Source organism: Opisthorchis viverrini (assembly GCF_000715545.1).
Source record: "Opisthorchis viverrini unplaced genomic scaffold opera_v5_218, whole genome shotgun sequence".
Classification (NCBI taxonomy): domain Eukaryota; kingdom Metazoa; phylum Platyhelminthes; class Trematoda; order Opisthorchiida; family Opisthorchiidae; genus Opisthorchis; species Opisthorchis viverrini.
The window spans coordinates 780,361-791,256 of NW_008751877.1; the positions used below are offsets into that span (position 1 = coordinate 780,361).

Consider the following 10,896-nt stretch of genomic DNA (forward strand, 5'->3'; position numbering starts at 1 on the left):
CCATTGCAAGCAACCATTCTATCTGAAATTAAAAATTAGCGCCGGTCAGACTTGCATGATTATCATCCCGGGTTGAGCATGTACTTCGTGCCGTGCGTAATTGGGTACAGGTGGACGGATGTGTTAATGGTAGAAAGCCAAAGTTACTGGCAGATAAACCTGAAATCCGGTGATAGCGGGGCATTCGTTACTAGTCTTTGTTTTCCTCACATCATTTTATGGGCTAGCAGCTAAATAGCAATACGCCCATGCCTGGTCCTCAGCAGGCCTTAAATCCTTCGGTTTACACTAGCATTAGGAGCCAGCCTATAGCACTGCATTTTGTTCTACCAAAACCGACAATATTTTACAAAGCATTCACGAAGGTTTAGTGGCCACACTTTTCTTGACCACCCACCCCACGCTTTCATTCACTTAGATATCCGTGTGCGGCCAATGAGGTATCTGATGCGATGTCATAGTTCAAAAAAATAAAATGCCCTGCAGTAGTTCACTTGCTGAAATCATCAACAGATAACTTATTGTGATGTGGTAGCTAGCTTTCTATGGGGAGCGATCCAATAGTGTCCTTGTGCTTTAAAAGTTGACATGTGTGCGCCAATTACTGACATTCACCAACTCGTAAGTGCATTAATCAAAGAAGATAAATCCCATGGGTCTCTTTGTTTAAAATACAAGCAATAAAATCAATCACGTCCAATAGTCAACTGCCAAAAGTCCGTCAGCAAAGTCACAAATTATATTGTTCTACAAATTTATCCCGTTGGCCCATTTATGCCGGCAGCCTTCCGGTCGTTGATTCGAGACGACGAGCCGAATAAACAAAGCGTCACTCTCCTGCAGGTCGTAAATTATGCTTATTTTAACGACAGACCGGTACGATGATTCACGCACCCGCAGAGCCTTAAGGAAAGTATTTTATCTGATGTTTGAATTATCTTTTGTGTGTTTGTTTCCTTCTTTATTACCCTGTACTTTCTGGTCTACTGAGAAATGCGAGGAAAACATACAAATTAGGTATCGAAAGCTGCCATCTTCCATTTTTTGGAAGCACTAAACTTTTTCAAAGTATTGGACGCAAGTAGTACCACACATTCACAGTTAAGGGGTAACAAAGCGTGCTCTGAACTGAATAAAACTTCGTGTATTTTCTCAAGTATATATGTGTATATATTTAATGGGCATAAGTAAACTCTTCCGCATAGTTGCATAAAGGAAAATGACATGAAACATTTTGAATAATTACAGGTGTAGTTCTCCATACAATTCAGGTGATTAATAGGTCACGTGATTCATGCGAACTGGTCCAACTTCCGTATCGAAAGCGAGTTTGTATTTTGGGCTGACCAGTTGATGGTGTTCAGTGCATATCCTTGTGATTGGTGAAGTTGTTTGTGAGCAGCAGACGGCATGGCAAAACACGCCTCATGCGTATCGGTTGAACGTAGAACGGCAGGTTGTGATAAGGACGAGCACGGATTGCAGTGCTCGCGTGTATGAGATTCGCCAGAGAATTGTGTGTTCTTTGCTGGAAAACCAATGAAAACCATGCTCACAAGAAATGCATTAGATACGCGCCGGCTACCTCAACTGGTTCATTTGCAATTTTATGCACTGACTGGTCTAACGAACGATGTAAAATGTCCTAAGAATGATATCGCTGGCAAAATGTTGTGGGCTTACAATAACTTATCATTCACATACCTAAATTCACTGTCCACTTTCGACGGACTCCGGTAAATATCGTACATTCCCATTCAAGTATCCGAACATGTGATCGTGGAATCGTTTCCGGACCAAATCACATTAACACGTTTAGGACCGCTGAAATCAAGCTCCTGATGACTTTGCATTGAGGTAAACCTTCTCTGAACAGTTCTCATCCTGTCTTGACAAAATTGTTCTAAATCTTTCTTTCATTTGCAATTTATCTGCTCACAGCGACAGGGCCTGAGACCCAGGTGGGTTATTATATGAGGCCAGTGGGATGACTGATACTCTGAATGAGCCTGAATTGACAAGTCTGAGCAAGAGAACGTGTCCACGCTTGCACATTTGCCGTCATTTACGGGCATCTGCGGTGTTTTTATTGTGGCCTGCATCTGTGCTTCTCGTAAAAACTCGTGGATGTTCCGAAGTCACAGCGGAAACATCATACAGAAGGAATAGCAAGAATCAGAAAGCTAAGGTGGAATATTTTGAAAAGCACGACGAAACCAGTATAGGATAACCGACCAATCCAATACAGCTAAATACAAAACTGTGAAACTGATAAGTTTGTCTTACAATAATTGTCAAATACCTAGTAGTGACTGAGCCGTCATTCCATAAAGTGCAACTGTGTAAGCTCAAGAAAACGTGACTGACCCGAAGTCCCATGTGTTGCAGCTAATTTACTTGGTGCTTAAGAGGGGGCTCAGTGTTGCGCAAGTATTTCACTTCGGATTATTTTTTCTGCATCTACCTGGCAGTCGTGTTCTCAAACAGAACACCGCTAGCTGAATAACTGCGTGTAAACCTAAGGAACGAGCCGCAATCGGGGAAATGCATGGCCTTTAGACGGAACGAGTCAGCGCCTGTGAGTTTTACTGAAATATTCTGACAAAGGAGATAGTACGTGTTTTTGAGTAGAAGATTCTTGAGTTATCCGAATACGTTTCAGCAAACACAGACCTTCAGCTTGTTATATGTCACATGTACAAATATTTTTCCTTTTCACCATACAAAATATTCCTTAACCGGCTTGATTTTTTCAACACGATCATGTATACAGTAGACATTTTCCATCAGGAGGACAAAAACATATCAAGCGCTCAACCCCTACAGCCGTTGGTAAGATAAATTAAAAGAGTTCACTACTGAGGAGAGCACTGGCACCTCAGGCGGCACAAATGGTCTTTGATCTGCCTAATTTATCCGTAAACATTGTTTTAAGACCACCAGCGCATAGCTACACCTCGCTTCCTAATAACGCGACGGATGTATCAACTCAACCAGCAAAAAGTCGGCAACTAATGTGCCAAGCTCAGTAAGGGAACCAACAACCAAATCAGATAGGAATAGATAACTAAACTTGATGTCTCAACATAATCTATGATGCATGATGCCGAGACTATAGAAAAACGGTCAGTTTGTTGCCACATGAAGATTGTATCAACTTACCCAGTTGGAAAACGGAAGCAGGTGAAATTTTCGGTAACAGTGTACAAGGTTTCTGAATATTCTTACTATAATAGAGCCTGTATTAACTCCGAGTTGCACCACAAAACTCAGTTTTATGGAATGTGCTATACCGTAAGATGGGAAACACACTGCAACCAACTCATTGATAAATGTTACAAATTTATATCTAAACTTCCAACATACAAATAATTTCACACATCCTTCGCAATCAGCAGATCTGTACATGAACGGTGTGCTGATTGATGTGCTAAAGTGTCAAACGTTCACATTCCGCTAACGGGTCAATTAATTAGCTCTGCTATCGATTATTGCGAGAAACCATACATTTCGACGTCGTTTAATTGAGTGATTTTGATTGTGAATTTCAGCTCCAAATTAGCATCAAGGTTTTAGGGAATTTTCGCATTTGTACGCGAATTTCAACCACTGAATGCACGGTTGGAGAACGTACTGATCAGTTTGCACGCACTGTTTGTTTTGGTTGCGATGACCTTCCCAAAGAGTAGAAAATTGTTAGAAAACCGTTACTGAAAAATTATAAGTTCATTCGAATTTGAATGCAGTTGAGATAACAAACACGGATTTAAGAGTGATTGGACAAACTCCAACAGAAATTAGCGGAAGGAATGAGCGTCAAACCTCTGTTTCGCTAAGCGTAAAAAACATCTTGGGGGACACTTTACCGTAAATACGTTGCCAAAAGTAGAGGGTACACTTCCTACGCCATTCTCACGTCAGTATCATGTAGGGCTTTCAAAAAAATAATTTATTTTGTAATCTGCTCATAATTTCCTACTGGAATCTACTTTTGTCTTCTTTTCTAACCGTTTTCCTTAAAAGGTATGTGACTAAAGGTGGTCATTTCCTACCAATTAGTATTTGGTAAAACTACGTTGTTGGGTTTGCTCCCGGCATCTTTTGCCTTGAAGGCAGAGCAAAGTTATGAGACGAAATCAATCCAAAATTGCGGTAAATGAGCCACAGAGTAACAAAATTGAACTGAACTCAAAGTAACTAAAGACCGTAAAAAATCTCCCATTGAAATTTGATATTACAAGTGGATTTAGTTCAGGATTTGTGCACCACGTATACAGAACGCAACTTTATAGGCGTATTATTTTATTGGGTATCTTGCTTGGGTGTTTTAAAACAAAACCCCACAGACAGAGCCACTGTCACCGCTGATCGTATGTCACGTAAAACAAAGAAACTGAGGGGATGAAAGCAGACTTGTTGCACAAGGTTGAAATGACAACCAGGATACCCTTGCATAATATAGATAACATTATATCAGTGGAAGCACAGGACCCGTGATGGTCTGTCGGGATTGCTTTGAGTAAGGACTTCAGTGGACTGTAGAGGAAAATGTTGGTAGCTCACGTAACGTAGAAGGTCATTGGCTTGTTCGCTGATCTGTGCAATTTGATTGCAATCAAATTGCCCAGCTCAGCGAACAAGCCAACGGTCACTTGAGCGAACTGTTTTTAAACGAAAACAAGCAGCAGTATAGCGACCAATTTATACCGAAATACCCACCCTACTTTTTATACTCGGACTGCAGAGACTGTCACGATTAATAACTAAACAAGCTGAATTGTTACAGTGCTATCCAAGAAGCCCCAGTTTTATTCCTCTTGATAATCCTCGAAACAATCAAATGTGCGTAAAAAAAGTTCGGTTACTGGTGTAATTGAACGTTCCAAAAAAGTTCATCAGTAAATGTTTTTAGAGAATGCTTGTGCGATTGGAACGCGGCATAAATAAATACACGAAAATCCATCGTATAATTTATTCTCGGGCAGTGCCTCCGGCATTTACACTAATGTAAGAAAAGTATGGTAGACTGAGGCGTGTTCTCACAAACGCGTGGGAAAATCGTTTGCTTTCACTTTGCTAAAGAGATTCTAAGACTGGTTAACCAAAACGTAAGAATTATCAGGGCTGATTTTATCACACACGCGTATGTGGTGAGGACAGCGATTAACAAAACATCGAAGTGTTTTGAAAAAGATCTTTTTGGAAGGCTATAGATTTTTGCTAAAGTATCCACTCAGGTATCATACTTGCAATAAATTCTTCACCAAAAACGTTTTTCTTTCAAACTATTAGTCACCACATTTCAAGCCTGGCATATAATTATTCTGGGCGCTGTTTCCCCATCATTTATTTAAAAGTGAGACGCACACCATGCACGGTCGTGTGTTTATGGACTCTCCTTTACAACCCGGCACCGGTTTGTAAACACCTAGTCCATAAATGAAACCACCGAGGATAGCAAACTAGTAACAAAGATTCAATCACTGAAGGAGAAAAGAACAGCGCTTTATTTCCCTGTTGAAGACGGATGCTATAGCCCTGTTCACAAGGTATACCACGACCGAGCAACAGAGTTCATAAACCTATTTGACCTTGTCCGTTCTATCTTGATTTTTCGATTGTCTGTTTCCTCGGTCGAGTAAGATTGAACCTTCAGGTTTTTCTACCTGAGAATTCACCGCCGTTTTATGGATTTTTACAGTCAGTGGGGACGTCCTTCCAATTTTTGAGGGATATTCGGAACTGATATTATCACCAAATAGTGATGTACTTCAAGAAAGACAAATTATTCTTTCACACATAATAAATCGCCCTTGTTTCGCAGTTTTCGGTCTTGAGGCTGATGGAAAAAATTCGAGAAAGCCCTCAGCTACCGAAAATTTTCGTTAATTTACTCTCATTAGATGGCAAAAATAAGAGTCGATAACTGCTGACCCATATTGTTTACTTTCTTCACAACAATATTAGAAAATGCCACTGGTAGTTCTGTTTGCATTTCCACTCGTTTGTGTGGGCAAAGTGTAATGTATCACATCTGTAAGTGACTACATCACTTAGGAGCGGAAGTTTTGTCGGGATAAGGTGCATCATTCTGTTAGTGCCGAATGAGCACCTACAGTGGTGACTAGCAAGCTAGTTAATGAAATAGAATACCGATTTTTTTTACTGCTTACCGTTTATTAACTGACAGCCATTGATAAAACAACCTAGGCATTTTCACAATCAGGTTAAATTCCCTTAAACTTACTCGATTTATCGTGATTTCAGTATAAATAAATAACACCATATCAACTACTGGTTTATTTGCTTGATCTTAGTTAACTGGCGTCCATTTTTACTTTACTTTGATGCGCAAGTTTTTTTTTAATTAAACAAGTTCGCACAAGTCTATTTGACAACTCCACTGAACAACTCATCAGATGTCGGCGAATTTGACTGATGGCAGTTGAACCATGAGAATGCGAGCCACTTGTAACCGCTATTGCATATTATCGTCCATTTGGTCTCTAACATCCTACACACTTATCTATCGATTAGACCCATTTGTGCATCATCGCTACCGCAATTTCAAGTGACAAAGTTCAGTGAAAAACCCATATACAAGTAACAAGAATTCAGAAGCCTATGGCGGAGTTGTAGATTTGCACGGTTTATTGTACCGGTCATTCGTATAGTAAAGAAATAATTCTGTGTTTCCAAGTTGGGATTGAATTTACTCCACACCCCAACCGGTAAACCGTCACGAGTTTGATGAGCACACGTTTTTCTACAGACCAATACTTGTTGTAATTCTGGATTATTTGTTCCTTTCAGAGTGGGCCAGGATGCGTTGTTTAGCGTTTGTCTTATTCAGTCGATTGATTTTTGAGCTGTATTTGCGCCTTTTCCGCCACCGACAACAAGCATCTTTATCGCCAATCCGCAAACGTGTTAGGGCATTGGTGGCAACAGGTACATTCCGACAACTCCTATGAATTAATTTCCGATCCGCCATGATCAAAGCATTTTCGCCCTAGAAGGTCGACTGTGTGCGGTTGGTACCGATCAAGTAAATTAAAAAAACAAGTGAAATCAGCAAACAGCGGTCAGTATCGATTAAAACAACGCTGAAGTTTCGGTGTCCTTTCATCATCAAAGTTAAGAATTCTGGGCAATTCCTCTAAAAATTTTGTCATTCGTTTCCCTTTTAATAAAGTCGGATTCGCTTATGAAAGTGGGGTGGCAAATATTACCAAAGAATAATCTACATGCATGCATAGGCAAAACAGGGGGTTTGTGTAACACTTTCATAGCATCAAAATATTAACTCTACTGTTCCGAGTGGGTTCTTCGTGGCTTAGAAGCAGCTGAGAATATCCAATAGGATAATATTTGTTCATACATACGTCCTTTCAGAGGTTACTTTTGCCAGAAGGCGATGAAAATGCTTCAGAATTTTCACTTTTTAACTTATATGAGTTGTTACTTGAGGGCATGAAAGAACACAGTAAAGACCATTAATTACAATTTGTTTATTAACAGTTCGGTAAAAGTCGGAGAACCATAACTTTAGTGGTTGTGCTTTGAACATCACAAAGAGTTAGATTTGTCGCGCGAAATACCAAATGTGCATACTAGCACTCTATTGTTTGTTGTCTCTCTGTTCACAGAACCTAGTGCTAACTTGAAATGAGTAGTACCGAGACAACAGAGGTAGAATCTGACCAGCCTAATCGATTTACACTGTTGTACCCTACACTGCACTAATGTTTTCGATTATTTGGCTAAAGGTCCAAAGGCCCTGAAGATAAAAACGACAAATAGAGTTAAATCTAAGCCGAAATGCCTTTTTCTGTACATACTGCGCTACCTGCTGTGAAAGCGTCTTCATAACAAACAATCAATGAGAATAGTTTGCAGCTGTAACTAGCACTCCTGTTTGTTAATAGGTCTGTGTCATAACTGGTCTAGGCCCCTTTGAGAGCCGCCAGCATTTTTAGGTTCAGAGCGTTGTCTTTAACTTAGCGGATTCTTGCATGGTTACCTTCTAGAGTTTTCTTGTTCTTTAGTGCCTTTAAGGTGAACAAATCGAGCCATTCATACCACGACTTTTCTGAATGTTTTTCTCAGAATTTGTATTTAGATTTGTGTGCTAAAAGTGCAAGTGATGAGCCTGTGAGTGTAATATTAAAAATTGAATGCAGTTAACCTCTTACATATATCTACCTCAAAATGACACCTGGATACATATGTATATGCATGTAGAATGCATATTCAAGCGTCAACATGCACACGCCATTAGTCCCACTGAGCTAGCAATACACGATTTTGTGATGGAGAACAAAATCCCCTCTGCTGCAATCTGTAATATTCTGTTTGCAGGTGTGGATCTTCCCAAGTGTTTATCCCCCTTTCTTCAGGATAAAAGATGTGCATTATAGTACAACGAGGAGACACAAATAGCACCGTTAGGCCATGCAAAGTCTACTCGTTCCAATTAGATCCTGAATGACTGTATTACCTCACTAATTAGGTAAAATAGTTGTGATTAATTGGAACACAGTAATCGCCGTTAGTCTGCGATATTTCTTGTATCAGGTAACGTTACAGAATCGACATATCGGGGCATCTCGCTAGTTTGGTGACCAACCATCAAATCAAAACCCAATGTTGATTTCCCCTATTTTGGACGGCATACTCCATAGCAAGTATCGACGACTGTCATTGGTAGGATGCACTTTACCACAGATGTTAGTTTTGTTTGCGTAAAACGTCAAATGAAACGGCAATGTGCTCTATCTGCTGAGAAGAGTCAAAGCTGGCTCCGTGCGAATAAGTATGGGTGATCACTTGATAGTTCATTCACCAGTATGAGCTGTCTACCCTTCACACTTTGCTAATACCTATGCCTGTCACAATATTTGCCTGTGTATAGGCTGTCAATTTTCAACCATTCGGTGGCATTACCCATCTGCTTGTTTCAGCTGTTCATGTACAAACTCACGGACTATGATTTTCTTTCTGTCACTTATTAGATGTGCATATATTAAGGTCTTTCTTCGAAATGGCAGAACCTCCACGTGCATCCTTTCAGATTCATTAAAGCAAGAGATTAGAATGACTGAGATATCCGCACTATTTTCGGGGATAATTTCATTAGGAAAACAGGCATTTTGATTGATTTGTGAAGCCCCGGGTGACATTTACGGAAATGTGACTTCTTCCTAGGAGTATAGCTGTTGTGGACAGCTGACTGGCACCGTTAGAATCTTTCTTAGTTTTTCCCTACTATAACGGCTACCAAAGTTCTAGGTTCAAATTCATGATTTCGATATTATCCTGGCCTTAAACCCCACGAGTTTTATTGGGTTAGATAACTGGACAGTTTTTTGTAATCATGATTTTCTCATGACTTCAGGATTAGATACTCAGACAGATACATGTACGTCAATTTTGTTAGCTGGTTGCCAAACTCCTCCATCCAAAGTAATTATTGTTTATCTGAAGGAGAACCGGAGGTCTCTTATTCTGAAGCTCAGCAATGAAACTTTTAGAGAAATATTTCATTGCCCCGCGTTTAAAATCTAGATAAGTAAGTACTGTAGGCATTTGCAACACTGCGGGCCCGGCAATCGTACAAAGAAATGGTGTCACATGAGGAAAACACTAGCCCTGACCGGAGTGAAATCCAGTTTCAACGTAACCGCACAATATACTGTCCAAACGTTTACTAACAAATGAGGAAACATCACCAGAGGAAAGTTGAGTGGGTCTAACACTGCAAGCCTAAGTTGGGTGGCGCGCATATTACGTGTCATCCGCCACTTTCAGCTTCTGATTTTGCTTCACATCACCCATTGGGAATTCTTTTACTGACCAAGCAACATGTCTTTGTTTTGTCTTTCTGAAGTCGCGTGCTTTCCGGGAGAGTGCGAGTAAGACGTATTAATTCAATTGGGTCAAAGTTCACTGGTATGGAGCGTTGCTCTACCTGCGCCTGGATTTTTCATCCAGCCTAACTGTGAAAAACGAGGGCAGAATATATCTCTTTTTATTACTTTTACATCACTAGAACAAACCAATACTACTAACGCGGGGGAAGAGCAAAAATATGACAGACCTTCCTGAAGTTAATTTATGAATCTATAGCAAGTTGTAGAAAGAATACTGTTGCAAATTTATGGGACTTTTCACTTTATATTACGATTTATTTGCCTGAGAATGTTCAAGCTTTTGTGTTCAATATACAATATGATATATATTATATTGTAATAATATACTAATCTGATCCTGCGAAAAATGGATGAAACTCATAGAAAGCGAAAATATAAATTTCTGGAGGTCCGGTCCGATCAAGCACCCAATAGCTTCTGGCTTTGGTCCGTTGTCTTTGTCCGTGGGCTGAAGGCGCATGGTCTTCTTAGTTGTACCTATATGTCTAAATGATCCGGTTACCTATCTTTACCATAACTTTCACCAACTATATGAAAAGAGCAGGAGGTTGAGCAAGGTACTCCATTACACATAGCGGCAAACTGCATTTGGCTTTTGAGGGGAGAAAGTATAAGCGGAAGGGCGCAAACATTAATTTTTTGAAGATCAATGGGGATATTAAATTCCATTTTGGGCCCAGTTATAAGGTAGCCCTTCGATGAAAATGGACACTACCAAAGTGTGATCTAATGAGATTAAAGGACAAAAATATTGAGAATGACTCCATCAGGTGTTCTAACGAAACTCCATATGAGTAAATGCTACGTTGAGCATGTGTTCAATCTTGTCATAATCTCGGATATATTACAGCACCAAAAGTTTATCAAAAATTCTATCAGTTTCACTGTCGAGCAAACAAAAATCTACTGATTATTGCTTGTAACATAGTGTCTGGAGGTAGTCTTTGTCATATATATATATATA

General features: G+C 39.9%; 1 protein-coding gene across 1 annotated transcript in view; it reads right to left on the bottom strand.

The window, feature by feature from the left end:
- Positions 1-1,134: 1,134 nt before the first annotated feature.
- Positions 1,135-10,896, bottom strand: part of T265_08477 (hypothetical protein) — a gene marked incomplete at both ends in the record, with an annotated part of 16,578 nt that continues 6,816 nt past the window's right edge. The window contains one exon of the mRNA XM_009174289.1: positions 1,135-1,528. The remainder of the gene's footprint in view (positions 1,529-10,896) is intronic.